Source organism: Lissotriton vulgaris, chromosome 11, assembly GCF_964263255.1.
Source record: "Lissotriton vulgaris chromosome 11, aLisVul1.2, whole genome shotgun sequence".
NCBI lineage: Eukaryota > Metazoa > Chordata > Amphibia > Caudata > Salamandridae > Lissotriton > Lissotriton vulgaris.
In genome coordinates this window covers 930,586,924-930,606,662 of record NC_141699.1, presented here as the reverse complement: position 1 = coordinate 930,606,662, position 19,739 = coordinate 930,586,924, and positions in this window count along the sequence as shown.

Sequence of the window (19,739 nt, the reverse complement as noted above, 5' to 3'; positions counted from 1 at the left end):
GTTTATGCCACAGCTGATGTCAGTGTTATATCATATAGACTTAAAGTGCTAAACAAAGTGTCATGTGCAACGTTTTGTCAAGCCAGTTACTATAAAAGATTTTATTACAAAATTAAATTAGAGCAACCAGTAATTAAAACCTCATAAAACTTCCTAATATCAAAACTGTTAAAATATCTAAAAAGTAGTCCACAGTGGTAAACAGTATCTAGAATCAAACACATTAGAATGCATCAATACTTGATTTAGTGGCTATTAGATAATTTCAACATCCTGGTTCTTAGTCTCCAAGCATATAGCACATTTTTGGACACAGTAAAAAGTAAACACTCTGTGTAATCGCTTTTTAAAATCCTAATAATATCTTTTAAATGGTTTGCGGCCAGAATTCGACATAATGGAATTAACCAACTTCTTCTAATCTGAGTGTACTTGGGACAGAAGAACAAAAAAAATTCTTTGGTTTTATGTTCACCCATACATGAGGGGCAGATGGCAAGATGATAGCACCCTTCCATTTACTACAGAATTCATTCACTGGTAGGATTCTGTGCCTGAGACTTTGCTGACAAAGGTTCTATACAGTTCAGAAATATAGCAAGGTGCATGTTATCTTTGAAATCCAGCAACCTCCTTGTTAATTTGCTACGGTTCCTTTGTTTAGCCATGTTTTGGTAACATAAAACCAATATCTCTTTTTAAAGATGGACACAGTTCTTCTTTGTATACTGCTGGAATTAGTCCAAAGCTCAAAAGTCAGTAATCCGAAGTTCTCTGTTGTGCGAAATGCTGACCGCCGCTTTCCTCAGCAGTAGCCCTGCCCCACGCCTACGCCCTACAACATACGTCAGCGTCAGTGCAAGCACCAGCACCAGCACCAGTGCACTATCGCGCCGACACCAACGCCGACGAGGAGGAGATGATGAGAACAACGAGCGAAGCCGGAGCCGGCTGGCAAATGCTGCAGAACGCCGTACCACTTGGCAGCTTCTTTTCCACATTGCGTGATAGGGGCACGTGCTCGGGAAAAAACGGCGCATACAACAGAGGTAAGTGTTGATCCTGAGAGAGCCTGTGTTACTTGACCGCCCGGCAGATAGCTGGTTGGGTTGTAGAAGTTCTCCCTGAGCTTTTAAAAGAGCAAGTACTCAATTCGGAGCTCACGGAGGCTGTAACCTCAGAGCCAAGCATCAGGGATGGCCCCTAATAAACCCAAAAATATTCCGGAGCAAAACCTGAGATCAAGAACAATCCCAGTAAAGCCGGTAGCCCCTGAAGAAAGCGGAGAGAGTGGAGGGAGCCCTGAGGTGAACCCAGAGAAGGGAATAAAGAAAAGAGGAAAGAGAAATATGGCTGCAAGCAAAAAACAGGGTAGCTCTGCTTCAAAGACAATAAAAGAATTTGTGGGGAAACATTTCAAGAAAGTCTTCTCACCTGCAAAAGCCTTTGACATTGAGATACTAGAGGTAGCACCACTGAATGAGAGTGTTAGTAGGGGTGGGAATGGAAATATCTCCCTACCTTTCGAAGAGCATACAACTGAATCGCTAATCCTGGCCAATCTGTCTCTACAGCTCCTACTGGATAATAGGGGACTAATGTCACCACGGTTGTCCTCTCCACCAAGAGGTCTTTTTACTTATGACCCAGATACAGGACTCCGGGATAGCTCAATCTCAAAGGAGAACACAAGGATAGAAGAAGAGGGTACACTTAGTAGCGAGTCCAGACTGAGAAGAAGTGAAAGGCAAAGTCCGCTTGAGAGCCAGAAAGCTGTGATAGAACAAAGCGCGGAACTGAATGTAACCCCTGAGTCGAACCTGGAACTTTTGGCAATGCCCGCTTTGTTGATGCTGGACCTAATGTTAATATTACAAAAAACTTTACAAGGGCTTTTAGAAATTACGCTGACAAACAACCATACTTTAAAAGCTCAAAAAATGTACCTAGCTAAAATAGAGGGTGAGCTACAGGGGATTAGAAGCCAAATGCCATCTATGGTAAGAACAGTCCCTGACCCCGACCCACAGCCTCTGGTAGAGGAACAGCCTGAATAAGCTGACCCACTGAAAGGAATACATGAGATATACATTTCAAAATGGCCAATGAGAGTAAAAGGAAAAGGAGCAAATAAATAGAATGGGGCACGTAGGAAGGAACCCACAGAAAAAAGGGGAGCGACAAGATAGTGAAAATCCCAAGGGTTGCTAAGGCGAGAGGCGGGGAAAGGGTGCAAGATTTAAAGTCACTCAACCCCATTAGGCGTTTACCAAGAGAGAAAACCCCAAAGAAGCAAGACATAAGCGCACATTTAGATAGCAACTCACGCACGCAGGAGAAACAAGTTATGAACAAAACTCCAACTCAGCCTATAGACCCCGGTAGCCAGCCAGGTCATAGCTATGGAGGAAGATTACAACCCTGGATTACTCAGGAGGTAGGAGTTAGTAGGCCAAACAATCAGATAAATAAGGCTCACATGATACAAGGTCTGGCATTAAAGGGGGCAAGGAAGGAGGGTAAAGAGAATAAGTGGCCATATTTTGAACCAATCCCATTAGGTAAAGGGGCAAGAAGCTGAGGAAGAGGTTGCCGTTAAATAGGTCACAACTCCTGCCAAGTTTGCCAAGTGCCCAAAATTGAAAGTTATAGGATCAAACGACTTAAAACAAGTGGGATTTAGGCAAAATAAAGAAGGAAAAGATGTGACCAGAGTATTGATGTACTCGGATCTGGTAAAGATCATGATCGAGAAAGCAGCAAGTGAGGTACAGAAAGAGGGGATACGGATAATTTCCGAAGAGGAAGTGCAAATAGAAGTAGATGGGAAAGAGCGGCAAGGAAAAAACTTTTAAGGTGCCATGCAGGATTAAGAAAGAGGCAGGTAATGTTAATTGACCGGGAAGAAGATGAAGGAGCTCCCTTGAGAAATCTTAAAATTGTGGCAAATAATTCAGCCGTGGAAGATTGGTGTGGAAACTGGAGTAAGGATATATGCCACGAAGGTCCCTCAAACAGATACACTGAGGGGCGTGGGGAGGAAGTTTGGTTAGATGACGTTGAATAGGTAAAGGGTACGCCGCATGGCATAAGAATAGCTTCCTGGAATATAAATGGCCTCGGAGATGAATCTAAGCAAGAAAATAGAAGGGAACTAGAAAAAATACCAAGATCATTTGTATCCAGGAAACTTGGCTAGGCGGCAATACTCCGACATTCGATGGTTTCTGCCAGTTCAATCGCTTAGCAAAGAAGCAAAGATTTGGCCGCCCAGCGGGGGCAAAAATGACACTGCTGTCAACTAAAATAGTAAAAAAGGTGACCGCATTAACTGTAAAATGTAAATGGTTGCTTGCATGTAGGGCAACTTTATCTGCCATTGATAAAAAGAATACGATAATGCTTTTAAATGTGTGTATGCAATGGGGTACTACAGAGGACTACACTGTCGAAATGGGGCATTTTAAAGAAGATTTGGATATAATTTGGGAAAACTATGGTATGGATCTGATTATGTTAATGGGCAATTTTAATCATAAATTACATCCCAAGAAAGTAGATTGCTGGTTCCACGAATTGCTGGAGGCTTATGACATAATACAAGCAAATTTCCCAGAATGTGTAGCTACATCCAATGACATTCAGCTGGGAAACTATTTGGGGACTAAAAGCCTCTTTTGTCTAAATGAAAGATCAACCCTAGACTGCCCAGCAAAGAAAACGTTTAAATTAGGTTTACAAAATTGCCCAATTGATTATGTATTTACGACTCCCTGGAGCTTCCAATCAATTAAAGGTTTTAGGATTTCTAACTGAGAAGGGAGTGACCATAACCTCTTAGAATTTGATCTCCTAGATGTACATTTGAACCCCCGCAACAAAGTTATTGAACAATAGGTGGGATATCCCAGGCGGATCACAACTAGATTAACAGAAGAATATGTAGCCCGGCTAACAAAATTACAAAAGAATTTGAAACTGGGCACAGTAAGTGATCAGCGCTTGGATTGGTACATGTGTAAAATTGAAGAAGTGGTCCAAACCCTCAGCGATGGACAGAGGTAACATAAAATAAATGATAAAATGAACCAAAGAAAGCCGGAGAGGCAAAAAAGGTGGTTCACAAAGAAATGTTTGGAAAAGAAGAAAGAATTGAGGAGAATAGCACGTAACCTAAGCATAAAGTATGATCAGGGTAGGGCCGATGTTCTCACGAAATTAAAAAGAGAATATAATATGTTAATTAGTATGGCAAAAAGAGAGTATAAAGAAGACTGTTGGTCAAAACTGCTTGAGGCGATAGAAACAAAGAACATACACCAGTTCTGGAAACTAGTTCATTCAGCGGCGGGTAATCCGGTAGCCGCAATGAACTATGTGGTAGAAGAAGCCGCTTGGGAGGAATATTTGCTGGATTTATATAGTCCAGGGAGAGAACCAGAAGTGGTTTCGCAACCGGATTGGAGCAGTCTGGTAAAGGTTTTAAAACACGACTTCTCGGTCATAGAAGTGAAAAACACGATAAAATCTCTGAATCTAACAAGGGCAGCTGGTCCAGACAACCTCCCTGCGCTGATATTTAAAACCCAGATGGACTGGTGGGCAGTATTCTTTGGTAAAATGTTCCAGGTATTTCAAGATACTGGAAGGGTCCGAAACAACTGGAAGGGTGCAATAATAAGGCCCATACAAAAAGGTGATATGCAAACCCCCAAAAACTCCAGATTAATTAACCTGATAGATATTAGGGAAACGATCTTCGCAAAAATAGTTCTAGGGAAACGAAAAAATTGGGAGGACCATAACTTAGTTGTGCCGGATGAGCAGGGGGTTTCAAAGAAGGTCATTCCACCATAGACCATTGTTTCGCCCTCTGGGCACTTACCCGGAAATCAATAGAACAAAGGGGTAAAATGTATTGTTGTTTTGTGGATTTTCGGGCAGCCTTTGACGTAGTGGACCATGAGAGCTTATGGGAGTGCCTGGTAAAATATGATATACCAGAAGGCCTACTGGCCATTCTAAAGGAATTACAGAGAGGGAACTGGGCCCAAGTAAATTAAGGACACACAAGGGTCATTGACACAGAAAATAGCCTTAGGAAATGGGCTAAGACAGGGTTGTGTCCTTGGCCCCCTCCTCTTTTCAATTTTTCTAGCAGATTTACCATGAGCACTGGAAGTGGAAAGAAGCGCAAGCCCCAGAATGAGCTGCAGGAAAGTAGCAAGTCTTTTATATGCTGATGACCTAGTGATAATTGATCAAACGGAACTTGGGCTTCAAAGGAAATTAAATGCTTTTAGAGAATACTGTGAGGCTAAACTTTTAGTTCTAAATATGGATAAAACAAAGATTTTATGTTTTGGTAAGAGAGACAAACATTTTATCTGGTTTTTAGGACAAACAAAATTAGAAATTGTAAAAGAATATAAATATCTGGGCCTATGGTTTGACAGCTCCCTAAAATGGTGTACCCACCTAGAAGCCCAAAAAGCAAAAGCTTTCTTATCCATCTGTGAGCTGTAAAAATTCAAAAAGGACTATGGAGACATGTCGCATAGACCTATGTCAAAAGCTTATGAAGCTGTGATCCAACCCCAAGTACTGTATGGGGCGGAAGTCCTCTTCCTAAGTGGTAAAGGAGGATGGGATTGGGAGGAAGGTAAGGCCCTAAAAATGCTAATGTCCCTACCAAGCTCTGCAGTTATACTAGCAATTAGAAAGGAGATAGGAACAATAGCATGGAACAGCCGGGTACAAATATTCTTGGTAAGATTCTGGAAACATCAAAATCCAGGAGGAGGGCAGAAAGTCTCACATTGGCGTAGTGAGGAAATTCGGCACAGCAGCCTAAAATGGGCGAAGGAAGCGAGAAGGAAAATTCAGGTTATGACAGGGAGCTTAAATTTGAGCTCTAAACAGCACCCCCTGGATGTAGAATTTACCAAGAGATCGCTCAGGTACGAGGGCATGGAGCAGTCAAGGAACCTAGAACTAGAATACCTGAGTAAGAAAAAATCGGCCTAGTGCATTTTAAACTCATGGGTAAATGCAGCTTGGTATCCATATTTAGAAGCTCTGCCGAATCATGGGTTTAGGTGCGAAATCCTGAAGATACGAATTGGCAGTAACCCATGGCTAATGGAGGGATCAATAAAGACAGAAATGTTATATCCAGATGGAACATGCAAATGTGGGCTTGGGACTAAGTCTGAAACCTTGCACATATTGTTAAATTGCCTAGCGATTTTAGACTTGAGAAAATTGTTTTTACACCCAGTATTTTTAAAATATGAAATAAGGTCACGAGCCCAAGCTATTGTGTTACTGATAGAAATGACAAGCCTTGATTTTGCTATCGCAATAGGAAACTACATGAAAGGCATAAACCGTTATGTAAGGGAAAAATGTAAACAAGGGCAGTAATCGTATTTACCCTTAAAAACTCCCTATTCTGTGCATATAAACATCTAAGCCCAAAGAATAGCTATAGACCCAATGGTTTTAAAGTACTACTGCTATTGAGGAATGATGTGGATAAAGTACCCCTTTTTAAATTCGGGTTCAATTGTACCATTGTTTAATTATGTTTTTATGCTATTTTAAATATTTAAGTGTTTATAAAATTGAAAAAGTTGCAGCTACTAGGGGAGAAGGTGGATAATGATTCGTTACATATGTATTAAGCTAGGCTGATCTTAAGGAATTGTATGGTTTTATCTGCTTACGAGATCCTTGTGTGTATGGTTTTAATTGTTTACGAGATCTTTGGAGTTTAAAGACTACGGTCTAAATAAATAGAGTTCTCTCTCTCTCTCTAGTCCAAAGCTCACTCACACCCAGTCTATTAATACATCAAGTAATGATTCTTTAATGGGTCAGTTAGTGATTCTTTTCATCCATTAATGTAAAGGGTGAACAGAGTTGGCACAAGTACACATCCTCGACACAGTCCTCTGTTCACCCTGATCCAATCTGTCAGACCACCCTCTCTCCCCATCTGGTTTGGGCGTATTTATCCCTGTGAAGTCTTATGATTATCTGCAGTATGTTACTCAGGACCCCCCTTTTGTTCAGAGCTGCCCAAAGTTTCTCTCGGGAACTAGAACAAATGCGGCACGCAGATCCACAAAAACCACGTATGCTTGTTCCATTTTAATTGTCACATTTTTCCATAAAGTCGACAGTCGGTCTATGGTACTGCCTCCAGGGGTGACAGTATATTCCCTTCCCTCATCCAGTCAAGAAGCCTCTCCAGCAGATATTTTCTGTGCAATATTGATTAGGCTGATAGGCCTTTAGTTCGCTGGATTGCTTTTTTTGAATATAGGCACTACCTCTGCACATAACCAGGAATCTGGTATGCCTGCTTCCTTTAGGATGGCATTAAGCTGTGATTAAGAATCACACCCCAGATTTAAGGTTCCAAGACATAGAGATCACCAAGGATTCTATTGAGACCTGATGGTTTGCCCCATTGTAGTGTAGCAACTCCCCCCTGGGTTTCTTCTATGGTCAAAATGATTTGATCTTTATCCAGTTCCGAATCAGAGGAAAAACAAGCATGCGTCTCAGTGGTCCTTGAACTGATGTCCATGGGCCCTGCATATAGCAGACCAAAGAGATCCACCCGGATCTGTGGCTGTATGTGGATGTTTTCCTCTGCAACAAAGTTTTCGTACCCTTTGGCTACCAAATGCTGAAACTGTTTGCTATTTTTGGCTTGTGCTACAACAAATATCTCTCCAAAATCCTTCAAGCCATTTCCTGTGTACCTCAATTTAGCCCATTTTGTAAGCTTTTCTCTTTGTGGCTACCATGCTTATCGAACCAGTTTTGATAGCCCCAATCAGTTCATGTCTAGCTATCTTACAACACTCATCATATCACTTGTTCTTGCTATTACCCATTTCCTTACCCCTGCCTTTCATAAAAAAAATGTTTTGATCGTGTTCAGTAAACTCATGAATATATACAACATAGGTTGCCCCTCCAATCTACAGGTACTCGGCCTACCAGTGAATGAGCTACAATGTTATAGATTTCTGACAGTGTCAGCGCTCCTTTCAGTTGTGGGCCACTTAAACCTCCTTCTATCGTTGCTAAGAATAGTTAGATTAAGCAAGCTCCCTTTGTGGAGGAGCTGGGTGAATAAACACATCAGACAGTTCTAATGGTAGGCAATATGGTCACTGTCAAATCTCTTAGTAACCCACATATCCAGTAGCTTACACCAGTGAAGTATATCAAGCAGGATATAGTCAATACTCGTTTTACAGTTAGCTCTTTTGTATGTGTGACTTGGCTCTTGGTCGGAGAAGGAATGTCCATTACCAACCATCAATCCATATTTAAGAGTTGGAAAAGCAACTTGAAATGCTGCCCTCACATTCTAAACTGGCTTTACTTGTCGCAGGCAGAGGGTACTCAATTCAGCATCCTCTTTATTTGTGACATTCATAGTTACCTCAAAGGGTTCAAAAGTAGCATTTAGATCCCCTGTGAGAACTATGTTATGGGAGGACTCTTTGCTTTCCAGGAACTCATCTAGGTCCAACATTGTAGGGGAGTCCTGGTGATGGGAGAGGAATCAATTGTAGATGTTAGCCAAGAGCACTGTTCCATTACTAGTAGTACCTTTGACGTTCAAGGCTAATAGATTACTGGAACAACAGAACAAGAGAGGATTTTTGTGCACTGTTTTTTTAAACACATCCTTGTGGCAAAAATTGATGTGAATACATTGATTTGCATTTTGCATTATTACGATGGATTTCATGTAATTTTGCCAAATTTAATGTAATTACGGAGAAGCAAATTACATGAATTGTGCACACTCCTAAGTTTCCAAATTTGTAGTGGGGTGCAGGATATCCTACACCCAGATCTTGCTTCATTAGTACTAGTAAATCATGAAATCCCTCTTGTCAGGAATTGGGTTACTGGTTGAGGGATTGTGAAACCCTACTTAAGCAGTAATCGCAATTCCTGTCCTGGTGAGGCACAAGCAAACCCCAAATTAACCTACACTCAACCCTCTGGTAGCTTGGCACAGAACAGTCAGGCTTAACTTAGAGGCAATGTGTGAAGTATTTATGCAGCACTTCAAATATTAATAAAGTGAAAACTCAACGCAAAAAAATTCCCACACCAATTTAGACAAATAAAGTAAAATGTAATAAATAAAACAAAACAACAAAAATCCAACCAGTAGAACCGGAGATACGCACTTTAAAGGACTTTAAGTGAAACGAACACTAATATCGGGTTGTGCAAGATTAGGAGAATGTCACAAGTTCACACCAACTGCAATGGAGAGCAAATTGGATAAAGTGACCATGTTGGTCCTCCTAAACAGTTTCCTTCTCAGTCTAGTGAAAAGAGTCCTATTCCCTGTGGACCACAAGGAGCAGGGGAAGTGTTACGGATGGTAGTCGATGTAGCGTGAAGAGCAGGCCTTGAGTCATGGACGGTCATTGCTGCAGCCCGAATGTCCTGTTGTCATTGCGGGAGATCAGACTAAAACTTTGCGATCATATTCCCCTCAAGGGGCCGATGCTGTAGTGTGAAGAGTGGGGTTGATGATACTTTGCTTTGGTGAGCTGTGTGAGCAACAAGGTTATGGCACCAACTGGCCTGTTTGCAGCTGTGAAGAGCCCAAAAACTTCAATTCAGCTCCACTGAGGCAACGCCAAGGGTTCAGGAGCTGAGGTGCATCACTTGGGAATCAGGGGCTTACTCCAGCTGGATCTGGGTGCTGGTTCAGGTGGTTGGGAGCGTTTTATGTCCCTGCGATTCTAAACAGGAGGACAGCAGACTAGTCCTTGGAGTCACTCTGAAAGTCCTGGAATCAGTGCAGATCCAATCCCTCTGACTAAGTCAGGAGGGCAATCCTTCAAGACAGCAGTCTAACAGGGTAGAAGTCCAGCAGGACAGCAGTCCAGCTGAGTGGCAGTCCTGTCAGCAACACAGCAATCCTTTTTGTTGGCATAGACTCCACAGGTCCAGAAGTGTACTGAAGAGTTGGTGTCTGCAGCCCAATATTCACACCAGGTGCCTGCATTGAAGTGGGGGAAGCGTCTAGAGATTCCTGTTTGAAGTGCACAGTTTTCCTGCCTCCCGTGCCCTGGCTCCAAACTAACTACAGGGGGTAGGCAGCTCTTTGTGTGGAGGCAGAACACAGACTATTAAAGTGTAAATCGGTTTGTACCCTGCTCCACCCTCCCATCCTATTAGAGATGGCCCATTCAGGCGCACCTAAACTCTCTATTGCGTGTGGCTGCCTGGTAGGAATACACATTGACCCAACTGCCAACTACATACAGTCATGTGACCCAGTGTTGGTTGCAGGCACAAAATGCTAAGACAGGAATATGTCAACTTTCTAAAAGTGGCATTTTCAAAATTATAATAAAAAAGCAAACTTAAGCATAAAAGAGGATTTTCCATTACAATTCCACAGAAAGCAAAAATTAACTGATTACCTGGTCCCACTTGGAAGTTACACCTCATGACATGTAATACTATAGCCCCAATTCTATCCTATGAGAAACATAGATCATGCTGTAGTGAAAAATGAATGTAAGAGTTTTTCACTACTAGGGCATGTAAAACATACTAAATACTACATATCCAACTTTTTAAATACACTACACCCTGCCCTCTGGGATATCAAGGGCCTACACTATGGTTGACCTATATATATTGAAAAGGAAGGTTTGTGCCTGGCAAAAGGTTTGTTTTGCCATGTCAAAATGGAGGTTTAAAACTGCACCCACAGGCTGCAACGGCAGATCCAAGACATGTTTCAAGGACTACTTTAGTGGGCGGCACAATGATAATGATTATGATATTGATATTTATAAAGCCCAGGAATACCAAAATGGTGTCTTGTCGCTGAGGACAACAAGTAGCCTACAGTGCGGCTATCACTGAAACAACCATGTTTTTAAATTTTTTCTGAAACTTAAAAGGGAGCTAGCAATCCTAATCTCTAATGGAAGGGAGTTCCACAGTTTGGATGTACTGTAATGAAAGCCCTGCCCGCCCCAGTGCAAGGTCCGAATTCTAGGCACCACCAAAAGTCTTGCCCCCGTCGAATGGAGCTGTCTAGCTTACTGATACCACACAAAAAGATTCTGAAGAAAAGCTGGACCTCTCTGCGTCAGAGCTTTATAGGCCAAACAAAGAGCCTTAAATTTGATTCGTTGAGAAACTGGAAGCCAATGCAACTTGCGAATTTCATTGGAGACAGATTTATATCGAGGAGCACCAAAGCAGCTGTGCCTCCTCCATCCATAACTGCTCTGATCTCCTCAGTCGCCTTGATAAGCACTGTTTCGGTGCTATGTTGCTTACGGAAACCAAACTGGGAATGATCCAGCAGCCCATTATCATTGATAAATTGTGTCAATTGACAGTTCATAATTTTTAACAACAATCTTTGCTGGTAAAGGGAGACGAGCAATAGGATGATAATTGAGGGTGTTGGTGGCATCTAGAGTAGGCTTTTTTAATAATGGGAGAATAAACGTCTCCTTCCAACTAATGGGAAAAGTGCCTACTGAAAATATCCTATTGAAGATCTCCGAAAGCACTGGGCGCACCAAGGCTGTCAAATCTTTTAGAAAGACAGGTGGACACGGGTCCAATGGAGAGCCTGCCTTGGAATCCAATATACATTGGCTCACTGTTGCAACTGACACAGGTAAGAAATTGAGTAATCTGCTCTCACCAGAGTCCAATTCCTGCCCTTTGGGAGCCATATGTGGGCCTGAACTATCCTAAAAGCACTAAAAATGTCCAGGACTTTAGTTTTAAATGTGGCTGCCATGTCATTAGCAAATTGTTGACTCCCCAACTTGCCCAATACTTTGGGAATGGTGAGTTTATTGATATCCTCAAATAGTTCTTTAGAGGAGTTTTTGGCGGACTCAATCTGAGCCTTAAAGTAATTACTTTTTTGTGCAATCATTACATTTTTATAAGTCATAAGTGCCATCTTATACGCTTGTTTGTCAGTATCCAAATAGTTCAGTCGCCAACGACGTTCCATACGGCGGCAGTTCTGTTTCTCCATACGAAGGATGTCCGAAAACCATGGTGCCGATGGAACAGACCTGTTACTAGATATCCTTTAGTGGGAACCGCTATACTGATTGCTTCCGATATCCAATTATTACAATTATTAACAGCAGTATCCACATTTTCTGAACATTGCGGATATGAAGCTTCCAGTAGAGTATGGATAACTTTTTTGTCCGCTTTGCTCCATGCTTTGCAGGAGACAGCCGGTGGCCTAGAATTGCCAACCTGACCGATTAAATCTGATGAGAGAGTGGTCCTACCATGAGAGAGGAACCACATCTTTAATTTTGAGCCCATTGGCCGAAGAGAAAACCCCCAATCAGTGCTGAAGGCCTATAGTAGCATTTATTTTACAGGCCCCGGGCACAGGTAGTGCCACTTTAATAGGAACCCATATGTAAATCAAAAATTCCAATTTGGTAAAGCCAATTCTACCATATTTTAAGGAGAGAGCAAAAGCATCTTAGCACCGGTTAGCAATGATAACGTGTGCAGAGTCCTAATGAGTTGTTAGCACAAATAACAAAAGCACTGCAAACAGCAGCCACTCGCATTTTGAGTGTTCGCTCTGTTACTATGGATGAATGTTTGCTACAGCCCTTGCATAACAGCATAATAGTGGAATTTTGGGTATTTCGGATAACAGGCATAATATAAGATTACAAAACTTATAGAAGATGTGCTGACATAACAGAAATTACTCCTGGGCATAGTCAAAACATGCATTCAGTTTGGACTTCTGTTTCAAATTAAACAGTCACTAAAATGTAGCTGTTGCCTTACCTGCTCACGTATTTAAATATCAGAAATATTTCATGCATCATGTCGGGCTATTAGAAATCAGCAAGTGTACTCAGTCAACTCAAATACTGTGGCATAATCTGTTGCATGCGATTTCATTGACTCCTTTGAAATGAGCTTGATTGGAGCAGGATATTTTTATTTTCTGGTAAGCCGACTAATTACTATGATTAATGTTCAAGTTTGGCAGGTGCATTCCTGATTCATTATGTGTATTGTTATTGCAGGCAACTTTGAAAGAGAATGGCTTGTTAAGAAAACTCTAGAATGACTTTGATTAGTTTCATGTAAGAAATCAATTTCCTTTCATAGATGACTTGTATTTTGCTTTTATCCCGACAAGAGTAAAAAAGTTACGCCTTGGTATCGACGGCCATCGATTTCCACAACCATTTTATACCTTCTGAAGTACTATCTATTTGAAGTAGTTTGCAATTAAACAGCACATACGTTCAAACACTTTTACTTTCAATGCATACCTTAAAATTCATTACTGGAAGACATTATCCTATGGGTGATTGCTGTTCACTTTCTTGCCATTGTTCCAATAATTCAAACATTTCAAATCTGTAGTGTTTGTCAAACTTTGAGGTGCAGGGATCACTGGGATCTGACACAAATTCTTTAAGGAGGGGATGTAGGAAAAGACCAAACAGAAGTTTAAGGCCAAGAAAAAAGAAGCATGACACTACTCTTGTTAATTCCTTTATTTGGATTATACCTGTACAACGAGTGCAGTTTTTAGTTAGATACCATAAAACAACTAGACTCTTGTCTCTCTTTGTATGCCAACATATTCTAAATAATGAGCCCTCACTGTAGATAGACAAGAGCAGCCACTATTTCTGCATAACCAACTAATATGCAAATTACACTCATTCAGGTCATCTGAGGGTAAATTGTTTTATGAAAATTCCTGATAGATCATCAGGTTTAGACATATTGTCTTGAATCTCCTAGGGTTATAAATATATGTTTGTAGCCTAATGGTGGCAGCGCAGAAAACTATATACCTTGAGACCACATGATCAATCTAAAGCCTTGCATAAATGTAATGTGCCCAGACAAAGCACCATTTTAGGGGACACTTACCTGAGGGCAGGATCTACATACAATCCCCATTACACATTTCCAAAGGACATGCACAACAAGAATTGGCAGCCCTAGTGCAGATGGCCTGGGGATGTGCGCAGCAGAGGTTGGCACACCGAGGAAGGTTGGATGCAGTTGCTGGCCAAATGCATGACCCTGCAGCAATTTCTGCAGCCCAAGGCTGAAGGTTGTGAGTAGTATGGAATGGCATACTTTGATGGGTTGGGCACAACCTCCAGTTTCCCAGTGCTGATGAATGTGCACAATTGGAGTTGGCCACCAATTATGTGTTGGGTGCAGGGCTTGGCCAAAAGCTAGGCTCTTCATCCAACCTGAGTGCATATGGCAGAAGGCATCGAGACAAGGCCTTGCAGGCAATGCAATTACACAGAGCCATGCAGAGATGGCCATTCACAAAATGTTGGGCACAGGGCCTTGTCACAATCCACAATCTGCAAAGGATATATGATGTTACAACGCGTACTTTTAGCACGCATACCATTACCACGGATTTTTTACAACGCAGGTCATTTTACAACGGATACCTTTACAACGCAATATACTACAACGCAGATACTATTACAACGCATACCATTACAACGTAAGTATAGGTAAGTATATAATATTAATATATATTTTAAATAATTATTTTTTTAATATTTAATTTAATTATTCAATTTTTAATTATTAAATAATTATATTAATGAAATTAATTTTAATTTTATTATTTGTAAATATATATTAAAAATACCCCTGAACCCCAAAACCCAGCCCAAAAACCTAAAAATACCCCTGTACCCCAAAACCCAAACCCATCCCTAAAACCTAAAAATACCTCTGTACCCCAAAACCCAAACCCAGCCCTAAAACATAAAAATACCCCTGTACCCCAAAATCCAAACCCTGCCCTAAAACCTAAAAATACCCCTGTACCCCAAAACCCAAACCCAGCCCTAAAAACTAAAAATACCCCTGTACCCCAAAACCCAAACCCAGCCCTAAAACCTAAAAACACCCCTGTACCCCAAAACCCAAACCCATCCCTAAACCTAAAAATACCCCTGTACCCCAAAACCCAAACCCATCCCTAAAACCTAAAAATACCCCTGTACTCCAAAACCCATACCCAGCCCTAAAACCTAAAAATACCCCTGTACCCCAAAATCCAAACCCTGCCCTAAAACCTAAAAATACCCCTGTACCCCAAAACCCAAACCCAGCCCTAAAACCTAAAAATACCCCTGTACCCCAAAACCCACCCAAACCCAGCCCTAAAACATAAAAATACCCCTGTACCCCAAAACCCAAACCCAGCCCTAAAACCTAAAAATACCCCTGTACCCCAAAATCCAAACCCTGTACCCCAAAACCCAAACCCAGCCCTAAAACCTAAAAATACCCCTGTACCCCATAACCAAATACCACTAAAAAATGTTAAACTTACCTATAATAATACTTACGTTGTAATGGTATGCGTTGTAATAGTATGTGCGTTGTAGTGTATTGCGTTGTGAAGGTATGCGTTGTAAAATGACCTGCGTTGTAAATGTATGCGTGGTAATGGTATGCGTTGTAAAAAATCAGTGGTAACAGTTACATACCTCTGCAAACAACCTCATGCAGAACATGGCTATGGGATATTTGCAGAATGATTTGGCTGCCCACGGAGGGTAAGGCACAGGGCCTGCCCTCAAGAGATTGTGGACAAAGAACTCTTGGGTTTGTAAATAATTAAAAAAAACAGTCAATGTAAAAAGATTAGAGTGAAGTTATGGTTAGTGTTGTTCATAACACCTCAGTCTCTGTTTTAGATAACCTGGGAAAATCGCTTAAAATAAAACACAATTAAAGTGCAGTTATGGTTACGATTTAATACAAAAATCACTTTTGCAAGTTGTGGTTTGGAGGTTCAACTTCCCCATTGAAGAGGATTTTACACGATAATCCATTTTAGTGTAAACAGTATGTTTCTACCTGCTTTCAATCCAAAGGTAGCACTTATTAAATGTAAGAAGGCAATCCAGTGTTATTCAATGGGAGAGTTAGACCTTACAACATTTAAAAATGATGTTAGAGGTTTTTCACTGGACTGTTCCCATTGGGCGTAAGGTAAAGACTGATTTGCATATGGCTGGGTCCAAACTGGAATGGCATGGTGAGCAAAAGAACTATGGATTTAGGCCCAGCTCTCTGTACTGGGGTGAATGTATGACATTGTTCTGCATTCTGTCCATTAGTTGTTCTTTTTGCAAGAGTTTTTCACTGCCTTGGCATGTAAAACGTAAGTACACATGTCCTGCTTTTTAAATACAATCCACCCTGCCATTTGAGCCTTTAAGGCTTATATTAGGCGTTACTAATAAGTATTAAAAAGGAAGGTTTGTGCTGGAAAAGGGTTTATTTTGCAAAGTCAAATTGGCAGTTTGAAACTGTCCTGCAGGTAGTAGTGGTGGGCCTGAGGCATACTTTAAAAGGCTACTCTAGTGGGCAATACAATGAGTGTTGCTGTCCACTAGCAGTATTTAATTAACAGAACCTGGGTATATGTAGTACCATTTACTAGGTGCTTACAAGTAAACTGAATGCACCAATCAGGCGTAGGCCAATTTTACTATGTTTTAGGGAGAGAGCACAAGCTATTTAATACTTTTTAGCAGGAAAACATTCCACAAGGTCCTAATGCTAAGTCAAATGGGTTCAGCAAAAGAAGACGAAAAACTGGGAGTGTGTTCTGACCGAGTTTTGGTTCCCCTTTTTGAGTGAAGGTGAATTTAGCCTGCTATCATTCCAATTGGAGGATTAGAACCTCAGACCTGGCCTATTTACAAGGTGTTTGATATAATTCCCTATTCTTTTCTCTATTCTAGGGCTTATAAGCTTATGTTAAGGGATAGATTCATTAGTATTAATATTAATCCGTCCTTTTGTAAGGTTGCTAGTATATTTCTGATGGAGTTATGCTTATTTCGGGCCTTGTAGGCCTCGAACGGGAGAGACTCCATCTTTCTTTCTGCCTCGGCTGCTTGAGATGCTTTTAGGTCAAATGTAATGTTTTAGTTATAAGGTGTTGTTCGCTTGGAGAGAACCGGCTCAGGCTGGCCCTTATCGAAAGACTGTATTTTTCTTCGTGTCGAAGACATAACATCAGGCCGGCCGGTTGAGAACGTGTCCTTGGCACGGGGTGGTACAAGAATTTGGTGGGCGGCAGGTTGCTGGCCAGAAATTTCCATGCAGGAACAAGGTTCCATATTAGCGAAAGCACAGAGAGTTCAAGTAAGTTATTCATTGAGTCCGTTGGTAGATGGCAGCTAGTCGTTAGTATTATTGCAGTTAATCAACTTAAGGCAGGCAGTCGCCATTTTGAAGTCTGAAAAAGACCCAGGGCTGATACTCTCAGTCAGTCAAAGTCAGTCAAAATACTCTTTATTCGATTTTTGTTAAAATCATAAAAGGACAACATACAGATACAATTTAAAAACATCATTTGATCTAGTTACTGAGTTACAACATGTTAACTACATTTTCCCAAAAAGTTATAAAAGTAAAAAATTATTACAATTGATTAAAATCTCCATTTAAAACCAAGTTTGAGTTAAAATAGGGCTTTCTCAGATAATCTTCTCTTCCTTGATCTAAATCCAGCTGTTAAATAACAGGCAACGCTAAACATAGTATAGGGATCTGATAACATTTGGAGAAAGATTAAGGCTGGCCTTATTTGAATGAAGCCAGCTGCCCGTAAAACAGGAAGTAGATATTTTACCCTCTCCCTAGTATAAAAACCACAGAAGAATATAAAATGTAGTGTGTCTTGAACTGAGAATTGATCACAATCGCAGGGCGGTCCATCTTTAGGTTTTGACCACACAGGGAAATGTCCTAATGAATAATGAATTAGATTCAGCCTAAATTTTGTGAGTAAAAGTCTATGGAGTGGGTTGGTCACAATTTTTAAATATGGTTCCAAAGAGGGAGTGGTCGTTAAAACTATGTATGCACTAACAGAAGGTTTCTTCAGTTCCAACTCCTCTCTTGTCGTACAAGTCCTCTCCAGGAATGCCTTCTTGATCCATCTAATATCTTCCCTTTTGATGTTAATTGGGTCACTAAAGAGCTCCGGCCTCCCCAGCATAGCAAAGGTAGATCTGATATATTTCAGCCAGGGTATTTTCATGGCATTATCCCTCGAGATAACATCCTTAAGGATAGCGTGGTTTAAGGTCAAGTCAGAGTTCAACCATATTTTGGACCAAAAAAGAAGTGGGGCTAGATTTAATTTATCTGCAATATAGGGCAAGCCCATTTCTTCATGAATGGAGAAGGTGGGTGTGGAATTTGGAACCGATAGAATTTTCCTAATAATATCATTCTCCACCCTCTGTATTTTTACCGAATTTGCATAACCCCAAATAGCAGACCCGTACATGGCAATAGGGACACATTTGCTGTTATACATCTTGATCATTGCCTCCATTGGTTTTGCTCCTAATCTTTTTGTGAAGGCCAGCAAGGCTGATGATGAACGTGCTAGGCTAAGACTCTTTGCTTTAATCTGTGGAGCCCAAGACCCTCTTTGGTCAAAAAGGACCCCCAGATAAGGAAAAACTGGTACCCTAGATAGAATCTCGCCCTTGCAGGTAAAGGATTTGGTATGCAACATATTTACCTTACGTCCTATAATCATGGTATGAGACTTAGTTACATTAATTTTCAAATCTAAGTTCTCCATGAAGGAGCCAAAACGGTCCAAAAGGGCCTGTAAACCGATACCGGTTCGAGCAATTAAGACGGCGTCGTCCGCGTATAGGAGGGCTGGGATCTGTACTCCTCCTATACGTGGTACATCAGCCATTCAATCTTCTAGGTATTTCCCCAGCCCCTTTATATAAATGGTAAAGAGAAGGGGGGCCAGGATACAACCCTGCCATACCCCCCTCTCAGATTTGAAAGTGCCTGAGCACCTACCATCCCTAGTGACCCTTATTTTGGCATTAAGGTCCCAATGTAGCCTAGCAATAAAAGCTACCAGGTGTTCTTCTATGCCTATCTCACGAAGCAGAGTCCATAGCTTACTCCTGTTTACCAAGGTGAAGGCCGAAGAGAGGTCCATAAAAGCCAAATATACTGACCCCTCCCCGGCCACCGTGTACTTGGAAACCAAGAGATGGAGATTGGAACATTGTTCAAGCGTCCCTCTATTTTCACGGAACCCATATTGGATATTTGAGAGCCCCTCATGCTGTTCTAAATTTTCCCTCAGTTTGACCAATAAGACTCTACCTAAGATTTTGAAGGTAGAGTCAATAAGGGAAATTGGGCGGTAACACCCTGGGTCCTCCCGGTTTCCCTTCTTGAAAATAGGTACAATAATAGATGTTGCCCATGTTTCAGGGAGGATTCCTTCGTTTGTTACTCTGAACACTCTGGCCAACACTTTGCTCCAGAGTGTCTGGCAATATCTAAAAAAATCAACCGGCACTCCGTCGGGGCCTGGTGCCTTGTTTTTTGTAGATTCCATAATGGCTTTATAAACCTCCTCTTCGGTAAACTCTACTACGGCTGAACAATGGTCCTTCTCTGTTAAATCTGTGGTTGCATTTCGGTTATCTCCATATATATTGCTAAAATGCTGAACCCATTTCTCGTCAGGAATTATACAATCTGAAACCGTATTATCCTCCCCCGAAAAGAAAGAATGATTAATAATGTCCCAAAATTGTTTACTATTTTTAAGGACGTCTATATTAAGGAGATCATTC